General features: G+C 44.6%; 1 protein-coding gene across 1 annotated transcript in view; it reads right to left on the bottom strand.

Moving 5' to 3' along the window:
• The window catches only part of HERC2 (HECT and RLD domain containing E3 ubiquitin protein ligase 2), a 3,346,202-nt gene that overhangs the window by 291,682 nt on the left and 3,037,104 nt on the right, over positions 1-17,416 (bottom strand). The window lies entirely within an intron of this gene.

Genomic DNA, 17,416 nt, shown 5'->3' with positions numbered 1-17,416 from the left:
AAGCATTCGGCCAGGCCTATTACCAAACCTATGAAATTTATATTTGGAATGAAATAAAGAATTACGCGCCCGCTCATGCAATAAGGTATTGAAAGCCGTCTGGGCAGTATAAAAGTCATGCCGATGTTGTGTGGTGAGAGAACGAATAAACAACTGATGGCTGAGTTTAACCTTCCGTTCCAAATCCAAAATCTTAGAAGCTAAAATCATACGCTTACGGGAGCTATATTCTATAATGGCCCCCCGCAACACCGCCTTAGCTGTACTCCAAAAAAGGTCCCCATCCTCCACATGCTCCCCATTGAATGAAACAAAATCTCTCCAGGACTTGATGAGAAAGGAGGAAAAATCGGGGTCATGATAAAGAGCTGCAGGAAATCTCCATCTATATCCACCCCCCTGATTCCACCCCACCCCCCCCTAGCAGCAGGTCAAGCCATATCGGAGCATGGTCCGAAATAGCCAAGGCCCCAATAGACGCCCCAGAGACACAGTGAAAAGAAGAACGGGAAAGGAGAGTATAGTCAATCCTAGCAGATGTGTAATGTACCTTAGAAATATGAGTGAAATCACGGTCCCCAGGATGTAGAGTACGCCACACATCCACCAGATCCAGGGTCTGTATAAAAGACTGCAGTCCATTATCAGATCTAGGGGAAGTGCGTGAAGACCCCCCAGAACAATCCAGACTGGAGTCAAGTACAGAATTAAAGTCCCCCAAAAGAACCAGAGGAGCAGAGAACTGAGATTGTAAAGGGAGAAGAGTACCCAAAAGCCTTTTGAAATAGGAACGCTGTGCACATTAGGAGCACCCACTGTTGATGGAGCATACCCTGAACCAACACATAGCGTCCCTCTGGGTCAGAAATGACCTTGGTCATAGTAAAAGGTACAGACTTATGAATAAGAAGAGCCACCCCTGCCTTAGCTTTGGATGAGGAGGCATGATAACACTGACCAACCCACGAACGCTTGAGTTTAGCATGCTCAAGCGAAGAGAGTTTAGTCTCCTGTAAACCAGCAATGTCTGCCTGATGGCGGGCCAGACACTGAAGGATCTTTGCTCGTTTAACTGGGGAGTTTATCCCGGAAACATTCCATGAGACACAGCGAAGTCCCCTCTTAGCTCTCACGGGCACCTGCGGAAAGGATTAGCAAGCAGAATAAACAAAAACTGCTGCCAGGGCGCCCAGCCCTCACCCTAGCAGACACACCACAAACACTCACTCACCCAAGAATCAAACACATCCACATCCCCCCCCCACAGACCCCCACCCCCAACCTTCCCAACCTCCCCTTCCTCCACCCATCCCCCCCCTGAGTCAAATCACCATCCACTATGCCAAACAGATCGAGGGTGCCCCCATGCCAATAGCTCCCCCTCCCCCCCACATATGCAAACCCGGCATACTAGGAACCAAATAAAACAGAACAGTGAAAAAAAACCAGAAACAGAACGGCAAATGTACAGGGTAACAGTAGGCAGACCTATGTTCCATGCCCAGAAATGCACAGGCTATGAAGATGCCAGCCTCGTGTCCCCTACATGTCTCCAGTCCCCCTTATGCCACCCGTGAAACAGAAACTCCCAGGCAGTAGGAGGGCAAGAGCCGGAAAACGAAGAACACATAGGCACAGTCCGCCGGGCAACTCAGGCCAAGCCATCCGGGGACGGGAACCACTGCAGCAATTGTGCCTGAGCCGCCTCACACGTGTCAAACACATGCGGCTGTCCCTGGTAAAGCACACGAAGCCTGGCCGGGAACTGTAGAGTAAAACGAACATCCCTGTCCATCAGCTTCTTGCAAACAGGAGAGAACCCTCTCCTGAGGGATGCCACCTTGACAGAATAATCTTGGAAAACAAGGATCCTCTGATTCTGGAACATAAGATCTTTCTTCTTGAGGTAGGATTTCATAATCTGGTCTTTAATGGCAAAGTTAAGCAGGCGCAGGATGACAATGCGCGGTCTTGCAGCACCATCTACCTTCCTACCCAGCCGGTGGGCCCGCTCAATCCGCACAGGGCCTAAAGCAGCTGTATCCAAGAGATCAGACGAAAGCCACTTCTCCAGGACAGTAGCCAAAGTAGCATCAGGCACCACTTCAGGTATGCCCACGAGGCGCAAGTTGTTCCGACGGGAGCGGTTCTCCAGATCATCAATCTTGTCCGTGCAAGCAGACACCTGGGAGCACAGCGTAGCAAGCTCACATTGCACTGCATTCAGAGAGTCCTCTGCTGAGCTCACCCGCTGTTCCACCTCCGTCACTCTGCTGTTAAACGCATGCACTGCTGTGGACAAAGTCGCTAAGGTCTCTGTAACCGTGTCTAATCTCGTGCCCAACGCTGAGACCACTGCCGCTGTAATTTTGGACACCAGCGGTTCAGTAACAGGGTCAGAGTCCTCGGCCCCACCTGCCATTTTTTCCTCTGCTGAAGCCTGGGCCTTCCCACGTGTCCCGTCCTTCTTAGCACTTTTGGTGGACATAACGGCTCCGTTTTTTCAGACAAACTTGTCCATAAAGGGAAGCAAGGTCACTTGCTCCAAATCGGGTCGCGAACCAAAGCAGAAAATAGTTCAAAATAAGCAGAGGGAAGGGAGAGCTACGGAGCTCAAGAAAAACACAGCTTCCCTGCTCACAGCATGGCCACGCCCCCCTCCCAGAGTCCTCTTTAAATCTGCCTGCTTAGCCTTCAAGATCTACATGGCGTCCTTCTTCCCGTTATCCCATTCTTTTGGAATTCCTCTAAACCACATTCCACCAGACCCTCCCAAAAACTGAAACTATCATTCCCCTCTATAAAAGGTATATCCCGCGCAGGAAAACTTGGAACATCTCTCCCCTTTAGAACCACAGAACTCTGGAACAATCTCTCTTCCCCACTCAGAAACTCAAGCTCCTTCCAATCCTTCCACAAACACTTTAAAACTTGGCTCTTTGCAAAAATCTAATCACCTCTCATTCTCCAGTATTCCGTCCCTCTCTATCCTCTTAGTCCCTCTCCTTTATCCTTCATTGTAGTTCCTTTCCTCTTAATTCTGTAAACCGTGCCGAGCTCTGCGCTTGCGGAGATGGCGCGGTATACAAACCTAAGGTTTAGTTCAGTTTAGTTTAGCTCTATCAAGAAACTCAAAGAGAGGAGGTGGTTTAGCAATAATCCTCCGAGATCATTTTCAGTTTCACATCCTTGACTCTAAATTAAACAATGACCTGGAAATTCTCACTTGCAAGATATTCAAAGAGGACTGTAAAGATAATTTGATCGCTACAGTACTTTACATACCCCCTAACAAATGGAACCTAGCTAAAGAACCTAGCTAAAGAAGATCTCTATGAATTCCTCCTTACAAACACGGAATCCGGCCTACAATCTTCTAGCCGGTGATGTCAATCTACACCTCGAGCAGGAAGAGAATTCCAACGTTGCAGATCTACTTTCCTTCCTCACATCTCTAGGCTTTTCCAAACCACCTCCGACTAAAACTCACAGGAAAGGTCACCACTTAAATCTGATCACATTTCTTTCCAATGCTCCAACTACCCCCAGTGTAAGTTTTAAAGGTGTAACCTGGGCTAATACCCCCTGGTCAGATTGCCTTCTATGCAATTTTGAATTACACTGGCTCAAAGAACAACCCAAAAAGAAACCAAGGACCACTCATAAAGAGAAAAGGATATGGACAAGAGGACAACTAAACCCTGCAGAATTCTGGTCACACTATAGCTTAATATCCACCCCTGACTTAGACCCAAATTTCATCCTAGGCTGGAAAAATTTCAGCAATCAGGTTCTAAACGACATTGCACCATTGAAAGCCTATAAGAAAAGACACCGTCTATCAGCTAGCTGGTTTGATGCAGATCTATTAGCAATAAAACAAGAAGTACGTAAACTAGAAAGAATATGGTGTAAATCAGGAAAAGATAATGACAGATATTCTCGCAACCCTCCCACCTCCCGGGGTTGGCTTCTTTGCTAGCTATCTGAACTGAAGACCATGAGGAGTGGATGCGCCCTCTAGTGGAGCGGGAAGGCACACACATGCGTGGTGCAGCACCAGCAAACTTGAAATCTTCAATCAGTCACCCACATGTAGAGAATATGCTGCCTGCTTGTCCTGGAATAATATAAGTATATCTTAGGTAACCTCCTTTCATTATATTACATGACCTTATGATTGTGATTTTATTCAAAAAAAATATTATTTTAACTGTAGGTCACACATTTTATATAATGTTATGTTTTATGCTTTTCATGATAGCTGTTGCCTTCATTTTTTACAGTATATTTTGATTTTATTAAAGAGGTTTCATTTTAACTATAGGCCATATATTTATATGATATTATGTTTTATGTCTTTTATAATAGTTGTTATCTTCATTTTTTGCGGTATATTTTATACCTTATTTACCATGGTAAATAAGAGGGCACCTCTCATCACAAACCAACGTTTATGGGTGTTTCATGATTTATTATTACTTATTACAAATTGGCACCTCTTTAAACAGAGATTCACTTGTTGCTCCTGTGTCACGTTTTTCTGTTCTTGTTTTTACCTCTATCTTTTATTAATACCAGACAGGTGAGGGAAGCCATAAAAGAAAAGAAGGACTCTTTCAAAAAATGGAAACACATGAAAACAACCGAAGCATGGAAAAAACATAAAGATGATCAGAAGAAATGTCACAAGGCGGTGAGGGAGGCCAAAAAGGACTATGAGGAAAAAAATAGCGCAAGAGGCCAAAAACTTCAAACCCTTCTTTAGATACGTGAAAGGGAAAAAACCCACAAAAGAGGCGGTGGGACCCCTGGACGACCAGGGAAGAAAAGGGTACATCAAAGAGGATAAACAAATTGCAGACAAACTAAATTCCTTCTTTGCGTCCGTCTTTACGGAGGAGGATACCGCAAAAATACCAGAAGCAGTGAAAGTGTTTAGTGGAGTAATAGAAGACAGCCTCACCACAGTTGAAGTGGAGTTGGACCAGATATACTACCAGATTGACAAACTTAAAAGTGACAAATCCCCTGGACCAGATGGAATTCACCCGAGAGTTTTAAAGGAATTGAAGGTTGAAATCGGAGAGCTATTGCAAAAACTTGCCAATCTGACAATCAGAACTGGACAGATACCAGAAGACTGGAAGATAGCGAACGTCACGCCAATTTTCAAAAAAGGATCGAGAGGGGAACCGGGCAACTACAGACCTGTGAGCCTTACGTCTGTCCCTGGAAAGATGGTTGAAGCACTGATCAAGGATAGCATAGTCCGGCACCTAGATACACACGACTTGATGAAACCCAGTCAACATGGGTTCAGGAAAGGGAAATCATGTTTAACGAATTTACTTCAATTTTTTGAGACCGTGAACATGCAAATTGATAGTGGAATGCCGGTGGACATAATATATTTGGACTTCCAGAAGGCGTTCGATAAAGTTCCACATGAAAGACTTCTCAGGAAACTACAAAGCCATGGAATAGAGGGAGATATACACAGGTGGATAGGCAAATGGCTGGAAAACAGAAAGCAGAGAGTGGGCATAAATGGGAAGTTCTCAGACTGGGAGAAAGTGACTAGTGGTGTGCCCCAGGGCTCGGTTCTTGGGCCGATCCTATTTAATATTTACATAAATGACCTGGAAGAAGGAGTATCCAGTGAGATCATTAAGTTTGCAAACGACACAAAGCTATGCCGGGCAATCAGATCGCAGGAGGATAGCGAGGAACTCCAGAGCGACTTGTATCAGTTAGAGAAATGGGCAGAGCAATGGCAGATGAAGTTCAACGTGGAGAAATGCAAAGTAATGCATTTAGGTAGCAAGAATAAGGAACACGAGTATAGAATGTCAGGCGCAACTCTGGGTAAGAGCGAACAAGAAAAGGACCTGGGTGTACTGATAGATAGGACCCTGAAGCCGTCGGCACAATGCGCGGCAGCGGCAAAGAAAGCAAACAGAATGTTAGGCATGATAAAGAAAGGAATCACGAGTAGATCGGAGAAAGTCATAATGCCGCTTTATAGAGCAATGGTCAGACCACACTTGGAATACTGTGTCCAACATTGGTCTCTCCACCTAAAGAAGGATATAAAACTGCTGGAGAGGGTGCAGAGACGAGCAACGAAGCTAATAAGAGGTATGGAGAACTTGGAATATGAGGAACGACTCAAGAAACTGGGACTGTTCTCCCTTGAGAAGAGGAGGCTGCGAGGGGACATGATCGAGACGTTCAAAATGCTGAAAGGCATCGATAAAATAGAGCAGGAAAATAAATTATTTACATTGTCAAACACGACACGGACAAGAGGACATGGTTTGAAGCTAAGGGGGGACAAGTCCAGGACAAATGCCAGGAAGTTCTGCTTTACACAGCAAGTGGTAGACGCCTGGAATGCTCTCCCAAAGGAGGTTATTAAGGAATCCACTGTGCTAGGATTCAAAGGCAAATTAGATGCACATCTCCTTACGAGAGGCATAGAGGGATATGGGTGACTAAAACTACATCAGGTGTATACCTGACTGGGCCTCCGCGTGTGCGGATCGCCGGACTCGATGGACCATGGGTCTGATCCGGAGATGGCAGTTCTTATGTTCTTAATATTTTGTTCACTGCATGTCTCTTTCCCTGTGTTTAGTATATCATTATTATCATTTTTTTATTTTGCACTGTGGTCCCCCAATATATATCTTTTATGTCACATTATCACATTCTCTTCAGGCATGGCATGACAACACCATTACTTTATTTCACTTAGCTTTTTAATTTTGTCTATATCATTTCAATATTGTATTTATATTTATTAGGACCCCTGACGAAGGCGTGTTGTCCGAAACATGGACCGTGTTGGGTCTCTTGGTTGGTAAAAAGGTTTTTATATCACTGCATTTTAACCTTGGTACAATAAATTTTTGTCTGCATGTTTGGTTTTCCTGTTTTGGTGGTTTTCTTGCAGATTTGGTTGGATTTCTTCTTTTTTGTTGCTTGTCTAGAATGACTCACTTATTGCGCTGGAACACATATTACCATACTTTTCGCTCCATAAAACACACTTTTTCCACCCCCAAAAAGGGGGTGGAAAGTAAGTGCGTCTTATGAAGCGAAGATACAAATTTAACCCTGCTGCTGCTGCCATTGCATATTTTTAAACTACCACCCCCGCCGCTGCTACATATTTTAACACCCCCTGCCGCAGCATATTTTTTTAAAAACACCCCCGCTGCCGCCGCTTATTGAAACCCCCCCGCCCACTGCTGCAATTTTAATCCTGTCCGCCCGCTCGCTGCCGTCGTACCTGGTGGTCTAGCAAATTTCCTAGCCAGAAGCGCAGAGATCAAGAGCAAGCCCTCCGCGCTCCTGCCTGGGCCTGCGCCAATCTCCGAATGGCTGCAGTCAGCTCTCGCGGGACTCGCGAGAACTGACTACAGCCATTCGGAGATCGGCGCGGGCCCAGGCAGGAGTGAATAGGACTTGCTTCTGATCTCTGCATTTCTGGCCTGTGCACCGCTGGCTGGGAAAGATGGGAGGAATTTAAAAAAGTACCGAGGGGGTATGATTAAAGGTACGGGGGGATGATTAAAAAGGTACTGGGGGGTACATGGGGGATGATTTATGGTACTGGGGGGGCATGTGGTATGGGGGATGATTTAAGGTACTGAGAGAGAATAAAGCATGGATACATCCCGGTAAGTCCTGACATTAGCAAGCCAGGTGAAGGGGGATGGGATAAAGACAAAGATCACTTTTCTCTTTACAGAACAAACTGCCCTCACCCCCTGCAACTGAAATCTACCTTATCTGTCTCTGCAGATGATGGAAACAGTAGATTAACTATGGAAAGATATTTCACCATTAACTGAAGAGCATGCAAAGATGGAGAAATACGCTGTTTTATGAGTTCAATTAGCTACTGTAGAAATAAAAATGGAGAAAAAGCAACAGGTCCTGAGGCTGTGGGCTAGCTGTGGTTTTACACCAAGGCCCACCCAGCCAGATATCATAAAGAGATAAACAGACCATGGTCAGAAGACAGAATTCTCAGAAGAAAGAATTCATAAGAAATATCATCTAATAGAAAGTATCAGAGATGTTTAAAGTTGGGAGGGGGGCTTGTGCTCGGAAATACTAATATGGTGGGGAAACAGGCATTTTGGGGAAAAGGTAGGTTTTTACGGAAAACAGAGTGGACATATAACATGACGTAGATGAGAATAGCCAATAAATGAATGTAGTTAGGCAGTAATGCATAAGTAAATAGCCAATAAGGATATATCATGTGATGTAAACCAAAGTGGTGTTGGCCACTAAGAAATGTATAAAAACCAGGCCTTTAGAAGGGAGAGGTCAGAACAGACATCAGAGGACCTCTAGGCCTAGAGATCACCTTCTGTTACGCTATATACTAAATGATTTATTCCTGTAAGCTGTTATTGATTAGCTAAATAAATATATACTTATTGAAACCGGTATATAGTGTTCGAGGTCTCATTACCGAGGTAGGCCTGGACAGCGGCCTACATCAGTGGTGACCCCGACGTGAAAAAGGGAACATGCCCCTTTAGAGACCTCACTGGATTGCAGGCCTATACTCTGCTTGTCAGATTGCCTCTCCATTACTTTTGGCCAAAAGTGTGTTTCTGGGTTGCCTGCTTGTACTTATGCAGTGTCTCTACCTAAACTTCCTTATTTTCTTGCAGATTTGCTGTGTTATTTTACTTCCCCTTTTATGCGGTTTTTTCTTTCTTTTTCTAGTTTAAAGCCAGCAATGAAATGTGGTCTGTCTTAAACACTGCTTTCTCTTTTCTTACTAATCCTGTTTGTTTGTCGTTACGCAGGCCCTGTGGCGTCAACTTTGGACGATCCCGGACCCTGGAGCAGGAGTTCACGTCAATTCGGGTCCTGTATAGCACGTTGGGTAGTCAGTCGGACTGACCGGTGGTAGGGAGTCAATAGTTCATAGGTTTTAGGATATATTTGCTTGCGGACAGGTCGAGTAGTCCGCCGATAACTTAGATAGTCATTAGTTCATGGGTTTTAGTATATATATTTGCTTGCGGACGGGTCGAGTAGTCCGCCGATAGCTTAGGTAGTCAATAGCTTAGGTTTTAGTATATATTTGCTTACGGACGGGTCGAGTAGTCCACCGATAGCTTAGGTAGTCAATAGCTTAGGGTTTAAGATATATTTGCTTGTTGACGGGTCGTGTAGTCAGCCGATAGCTTAGTCAGTCAATAGTGCAGGGTGTAGTCGATATACGTACGTAGGTAATTAATAGTTGATCAATTACTGGCGGGTCGGGTAGCCGGTGTTTAGGTATAGTCTCAGCGGAGCTGTGTTGTCACCCACTAACACTTCCGTTATATGCCTTCTTTTTACTCTCCTTAAATTTTTCTTTTTTGGGTACAGACACTGATTCGATTGCTGGTTAAATTATTTTCTTTATTTCTTGTGGTCTTGGGCCAAGCCTGACATTTCCTCTGCTATATCAAACTATCACTGTTATGGTGTGACTGTTGAATCAGCTTTGACTGGTGGTTATGCTGTTTCTGTGGTCTCTGGCCACACCTGAGTTATTGCTACGAAGGTACCTGCTCTTCTGTGATCACATTGCATCATTTTGTAAGTATTCTTATTAGTTTTATTTTTAGACTCATTAGTTTGTACACTTTGTAGTTGGATATATTGTTTATCTCTCCCATGTTGCCTGCTCCTGCAGTCTCCCACCCCCTTCTTCTCCTGCTTCTCCGCTTTTGCTGCTAGCGTCTCAGTCCTCCCGTTTGTATCACTCTCTGACACTGGCAACTGCCCCTTTTCTCCCTAGCGTATACTCCTAACCCTTACCCTGTCTCTCTACCTCCCTTTGCACACCAAGTGCAATGGCAGGCAGATCGCACTTTTACAACACATACTGGTCGTTACTCCCCTGTCCCGTGGGCCACTATCTCTCAGGCATTAGATGGTATCTGTGAAACTATTCAACAGCAATGCACCCCGTTCCCCACCTTCCCCCACTTTCCAGGAAACTGTGCTTAAGTAGTGTTTTTGTCTCGGAGCCCGCTGTGTCTGATTTCTCCCCCTGCTCTTGCTGACCTTAGGAATCCCCTTGTCTTATACTTCTCTGGCTGCCAGTGCTAGCCAGAGTTATTTGTCTTGTGCCCCTAGCCCTAGCTTCTCTTTCTCTTGTCTGTTACCTCTTGATCTTCTGTTAAGCTGTTACGCTGTTGCTTAGACAATCCTGTTCCTCCTTTTGCCCCCATATTTCCTACCATTGTTGAGCCGAAAGTATACACCTCTTCTCTGCATTGTGCTTTGTGTTACATAGCCCTTCTGATGTCACCATACTGCTTGCTTATGACGTTGATTTCATGGACATACCATCCTACCTTGCCCAGCTTTCTTTATTTACGCTTGATATGTTGTCTTTATGGATTTTATTAGTGTAAATAGTATTATCATGTGTGGCCACTATTTTGTATGGGTTTTGGCTTATTCGTTCTGTTTTTCTGGGTTTATTTCTTTGCTACTAACAAGAGGGGTCTTCTAGCCTTGGCATAGCTCTGAGTCTGTGTTTTACTGTAATATTTTCAGCTTGTCATGCTGTCTACAGGCTTCCTTTATTCTTCCGTTTATGCTAGCTGTCGCTTGTGTACTGACCTGTGTAACATATGGCGCTTTGTGAGACAGCGAAAGCATTGCTCTCGTGAGTTTTTGTTTCCTGTTCTTTTGTGGTCACGAACCAGAGAGAAAAAAAAAAAAAAAAATTGGGGGGGTGAGGGGGATGAGAGTGAATGAGACTGAAAGAGGAAGTATATATTTTAACTGTGTTTCAATGTTACCATAAGCTTTCATTAAACAATTATTTATTTCATATAAGTTTGCTGGATTAGAAAGGATTGTTTTTGAGAAAGAGAAGAACAAAATTACAGAAATGATTTGGATCACTATCGTTTTCAATAGAAAGTGTTATGTTAGATTGGCAATGAAGGGAATATATAGAGATAGTGTACGTAAATAGGAAGGATTCGTGACAAGTGATTATGTCTAACCAAATAACTGACAGGCATTAAGTATAACTGACAATGTAAAAATAAACACACCCTTTATCTTTCTAGGTCTGGGATTTTTATTATGGGCGTTTCCCATCACCTCACTTTTTCCCATTACTAACGATCATTTGTTTTCTAGAGTTAGGAAAAACTACAGTGCACTTGCTAATACTCTAAATAGGAAAAAATTATACAAGAGGGGCACTACCTTGATATTTGCTAGCAATTAATGTCTGTCTATTTTTCAACTTGTCAACTGTGTCAACTTCAGTGTTTATGGAAATACGAGTGGATTTCCATTTATGAGCGCTCACTATAATTACCAATATAATGAAAGAAGATTTAATTTTTTTACTACTCACCACAACGATTTCAAACCTTATTCTTTGTCTGTGATCAAAGTTTAAGAAATGAGTTATGCTTCTTCTTCTTTTTTCCGTTACACAAACATACCGAGCTACTTCCTGGTTGATGTTTCTATGTTTAAGGACACTGGGAAATGTAGTGCTCTATTTCTTTAACTTGAAATTATCAGTTGCTATTTTCTTTTTGTTTTTTCATTATTCATGTCTCTACAATAACTGGAACATATTGCATAGGGTTCTTATGATCCGCTTCTATCCCAAATGGTAATATTAATTGATGTTGTGCTAACATACCGAAGTGAGAATAACTTCTGCTTTTTATTTCTTAAGTCCTAAGACAAGTTTTTGAGTGTTTCAACATGTTAACCCATTAAAGGTTGTTCACTTCTTGTTAGGAAAATTATTTGTCTAGCTTTAAGCAATGTGTATTGTTCTGTTTGGTTTTTTCCCTTAATGTAATATATTATGAGCTAAACAACTATGACTTTGCTAGATTTCCAGTTACGAGTACTCAATATAAGTAGCAATATAAAAGGGAAACTATTGTTCCTTTACTTATCATAACAGTTTCGGACAAAAAACAAGCTTCTAGCAGTCTTTCTCTCTCTGCCTTTTCTTGGAACTTGTAAAAGAAATGTTACTTCTTCTTTTTCTTACATATTCTCTGATACACACAGAAATACTTTTTGGTTTAACACAATGCAATTAGCGTTTGGCTTTATTAAAAAAAAAAAAAAAAAAATGGTTCTAACTGTTGTTTAAGAACTTTTCTAATAAGTTGGTGAAGGAAATATCCAGTCCTATTGATTGGAATTCAAAATACTGTAGTTTAGGTCTTTTTTGCTGATTGACATTCAGAATATTAGTGAAAGAAACAAAATTGAACCCATGATTTGATAGAATCCCATGGGAAGGACATTTCTCCCATAAATCCTATTTTATTGTAATTTTTAGGGTTTATCCTCTTTATTTTAGTATGTTTCAATATAACCTATGTGTTAATATGTTTAAGGCTATAGCTTAGCCATCCTTTTGCTTGGGTTTGACTCTTTGCTAATTCATATTTATGTTTAGCATATTACTCCTGTCCTTTGAACATCATATGCCATTGTAACTTTAACTCCCTTAGGCTGACAAATATAATTCAGCCAATACATATATTAGACCTTAGCCTATCTGAATTAAAGCAGATAAGTTTTTGTTTTCTTTTGTATGTCATCTTTTAACGCTGTACTTATCCTGTTAGTAATATTGCTCAGGTATTGTTGGAAACAAGTTAAATGATATATACAGTACAGATATTTTTGCCTTATTAATTATGGATCACTTCACAAAGACAATTGCCTATCAGAGGAAGCTGTATGCTACATGAGAATCCTGTTTACATCCTTTTAATGTCTATTAATGACTTATTTGCATAATTATGGACTAATGCTATTTGAAATATCATCGCTGGAAGAAAGATTTTCGACCGTATGAAACCCCGATGACGGATGAGCCCCAACGGAAGGATCTTGCTACCGGAGAAGAAACTGGATAAATGCCTAGACTTACCAGCAAAGACTTCCTGACTGTTGCTACCAAAGACGGGATGACCTTTATGACCTTGAACTTCTACAGCTTTAATTATGGACTTATTAATTTGCACTTTAACACTTTTATGGACTCATGCAGTATTAGTACATATATATATTTTCATGTGTTGATAATTATTTCTAACAGCCCTATTGCAAGATTCATGTGTTTTTCTAGTTTGTGACTTTATGCATTTTCATCCTGTTTTGACTCCCACAATAGCTCCCTAGTTATTTTCCCCTCCAGTTGGATTCTTTCCATTCCCTTTCTTGCTGCTAAGCTGAGGAGAACAGCAGTGAAGAAGAAGTGATGAGCCCAGCTGAAGGATGATGACGTAAGATTTGATGTGGTTACCTGGACTTTCACCCCTGGCGTCTGGACCCAGCCGAGTCTGCACCGATCCCAGCTGTTTTGGAAGAGCATGGAAATAATCTAACTTGTTAATTTATCCCTCCATCCCTTTTGGATGTAGTATGCTCATAACAGGATGAAGCCATAAAGAGATAATATATTAAAATGTATCAGGTTAAATTATGAACCCCTGCAGATGCCTGGTTGCCCGAACTATCCCAAATGTTGAAATAGAGACCCCTACACAGACCCATACACAACATTTTTGATAATCTTGATTTGGCTGATTTTAATGTACCTCCCTATGAAACACCAGCAGCTGATTTCCCCTCCCACGAGTCACCACTTATCCCCACTACATCAGTAATCTATGCTGATGTTTCCAACACAGCAGTCTAACCCTAAAGGTATAAGTCATTTATTTGAAGCTTAAATGCCCATATAATTTCTGCTTCGCACAATATCTAAATCATTGACTGCTTAGCCTAGTATTATATGCAATAAGTACACTGCAACATGTTATATTGCTCTGTCCTCGGTAGCGTAGTAAGGGTGGGCACTTGTCTCTTTCCTTTACCATATGCAGTTCCTAGCACATAGCCCTGGGCCCATAATGTACAGTTTCTGATACAAACTAACTCCTCACCGAATGAACAGGGGTCAAAGCCACCTGGAGGGGCTTTGAAGAGGGGATGAGAGAGAATAAAGCATGGATACATCCCGGTAAGTCCTGACATTAGCAAGCCAGGTGAAGGGGGATGGGATAAAGACAAAGATCACTTTTCTCTTTACAGAACAAACTGCCCTCACCCCCTGCAACTGAAATTTACCTTATCTGTCTCTGCAGATGATGGAAACAGTAGATTAACTATGGAAAGATATTTCACCATTAACTGAAGAGCATGCAAAGATGGAGAAATACGCTGTTTTATGAGTTCAATTAGCTACTGTAGAAATAAAAATAGAGAAAAAGCAACAGGTCCTGAGGCTGTGGGCAAGCTGTGGTTTTACACCAAGGCCCACCCAGCCAGATATCATAAAGAGATAAACAGACCATGGTCAGAAGACAGAATTCTCAGAAGAAAGAATTCATAAGAAATATCATCTAATAGAAAGTATCAGAGATGTTTAAAGTTGGGAGGGGGGCTTGTGCTCGGAAATACTAATATGGTGGGGAAACAGGCATTTCGGGGAAAAGGTAGGTTTTTACGGAAAACAGAGTGGACATATAACATGACGTAGATGAGAATAGCCAATAAATGAATGTAGTTAGGCAGTAATGCATAAGTAAATACCCAATAAGGATATATCATGTGATGTAAACCAACGTGGTGTTGGCCACTAAGAAATGTATAAAAACCAGGCCTTTAGAAGGGAGAGGTCAGAACAGACATCAGAGGACCTCTAGGCCTAGAGATCACCTTCTGTTACGCTATATACTAAATGATTTATTCCTGTAAGCTGTTATTGATTAGCTAAATAAATACAGTGGTGCCTCACACAACGGACGCCTCGCACAGCGCACGCTGCGCACAACGAACTTTATGTCTTGATTCGTACAACGAACTTCGTTTCACACAACGAAGTCGCCCGAGCTGCATCCTTCTGCGCAGGCACTGCGCTTAACTGCCCTCTCTCCGCCTGGCTCCCTCTTGCCCCCCCGACTCCCCGACACGATCGGGGCAAAAAGGAGCCCAAGCCCTCTTGCCCCGCCGATTCCCCAACTCCCCGACAATATCGGGCCAGGAGGGAGCCCAAGTCCTCCTGGCCACGGCGACCCCCTAACCCCACCCTGCACTACATTACGGGCAGGAGGGATCCCAGGCCCTCCTGCCCTCGACGCAAACCCCCCTCCCCCCAACGACCGCCCCCCCCAGCCGACCCGCGACCCCCCTGGCCGACCCCCACGACACCCCCAACCCCCTTCCCCGTACCTTTCTGTAGTTGGCCGGACAGACGGGAGCCAAACCCGCCTGTCCGGCAGGCAGCCAACGACGGAATGAGGCCGGATTGGCCCATCCGTCCCAAAGCTCCGCCTACTGGTGGGGCCTAAGGCGCCTGGGCCAATCAGAATAGGCCCGGGAGCCTTAGGTCCCTCCTGGGGGCGGGGCCTGAGGCACATGGGCCCAACCCGACCATGTGCCTCAGGCCCTGCCCCCAGGAGGGACCTAAGGCTCCCGGGCCTATTCTAATTGGCCCAGGCGCCTTAGGCCCCACCAGTAGGCGGAGCTTTGGGACGGATGGGCCAATCCGGCCTCATTCCGTCGATGGCTGCCTGCCGGACAGGCGGGTTTGGCTCCCGTCTGTCCGGCCAACTACAGAAAGGTACGGGGAAGGGGGTTGGGGGTGTCGTGGGGGTCGGCCAGGGGGGTCGCGGGTCGGCTGGGGGGGCGGTCGGAGGTTCTTGGGGGGGGGCGGTCGTTGGGGGGAGGGGGGGTTTGCGTCGAGGGCAGGAGGGCCTGGGATCCCTCCTGCCCGTAATGTAGTGCAGGATGGGGTTAGGGGGTCGCCGTGGCCAGGAGGACTTGGGCTCCCTCCTGGCCCGATATTGTCGGGGAGTTGGGGAATCGGCGGGGCAAGAGGGCTTGGGCTCCCTTTTGCCCCGATCGTGTCGGGGAGTCGGGGGGGCAAGAGGGCTTGAGCTCCCTCTTGCCCCGATCATGTCGGGGAGTCGGGGGGGCAAGAGGGCTTGAGCTCCCTCTTGCCCCGATCGTGTCGGGGAGTCGGGGGAGGGGCAAGAGGACTTGAGCTCCCTCTTGCCCCGATCGTGTCGGGGAGTCGGGGGGGCAAGAGGGCTTGAGCTCCCTCTTGCCCCGATCGTGTCGGGGAGTCGGGGGGGCAAGAGGGCTTGAGCTCCCTCTTGCCCCGATCGTGTCGGGGAGTCGGGGGGGCAAGAGGGCTTGAGCTCCCTCTTGCCCCGATCGTGTTGGGGGTGCCAGGGACCACACGGAGTCACCCACCGTACCACCCGATTCGGGTAAGCGCAGGTATCGGTGGGTGGCTTATTTGCGGGGGGGTGCCTTATTTTACATTTTTTTCTAAAAAGGGGGGGCTGTCTTATTTGATGGCCCTGCCTTATCATCGGGGAAACACGGTAGAAAAAAAAAAAAAATGAACAGTTAAGTCCCAGTTTTTGCCGCTGAGACTCTGCCCTCTCTCACTGTAAAATTAGACTCTACTTAGTCTGTCTTTAAATTTAAAAAATGTGTGTTGTTTTAAAAAACAATTATGTTTTTAGATGTATCTAAATAAAAATAATAACCAAAAATTTATCTTTTTTTATGTCATCTTAGCATATTTTATGCTACAGAACGAATTATTTTTTTTAACATGTATTGTTATGGGAAAACGCGTTTCACATAACGAACTTTTCGCATAACAAACTTGCTCCTGGAACGAATTAAGTTCGTTGTGTGAGGCACCACTGTATATACTTATTGAAACCGGTATATAGTGTTCGAGGTCTCATTACCGAGGTAGGCCTGGACAGCGGCCTACATCAGTACTGGGGGGCATGTGGTTGTATGGGGGGGATGATTTATGGTACTGGCGGCACATGGAGGTATGGGGGATGATTTAAGGTACATGGGGGATGATTTAAGGTACTAGGGGCATGTATGGGGATGGGGGGATGATTTAAGGTATATGGGGGATGATTTAAAGTACTGGGGCACGTGGGGGTATGGGAGGATGATTTAAGGTACTGGGGGATGCCACTAGGCCTGCCTGCTTGTCACTAGGCCACTAGGCCTGCCTGCTTGTCACTAGGCCACTAGGCCTGCCTACCTACCTGTCACTAGGCCACTAGACTTGCCTGCCCGCCTGTCACTAGGCCTGCCTGCTCTGTGCCCTGCCCCGGCCTACCAATAGACCACCAGAGGGGGGTGGCAGGGTACAGAGCCTGGCAGGGAGGGGGGGGGGGGCAGGATGCAGAGCCTGGCAGGGAGAATTTGGTTCAGAATGGTTTTTTTTCTTGTTTTCCTCCTCTATATCTAGGGTGTGTCTTATGGAACGAAAAATACGGTAAATTCATATTAGTAAATCAAGTCCATAGTTTGCCATTTGAGATTATATAAT

The sequence above is a fragment of the Geotrypetes seraphini genome, chromosome 6 (genome assembly GCF_902459505.1).
Source record: "Geotrypetes seraphini chromosome 6, aGeoSer1.1, whole genome shotgun sequence".
Classification (NCBI taxonomy): domain Eukaryota; kingdom Metazoa; phylum Chordata; class Amphibia; order Gymnophiona; family Dermophiidae; genus Geotrypetes; species Geotrypetes seraphini.
This window is presented reverse-complemented; position numbering and strand designations above follow the sequence as displayed.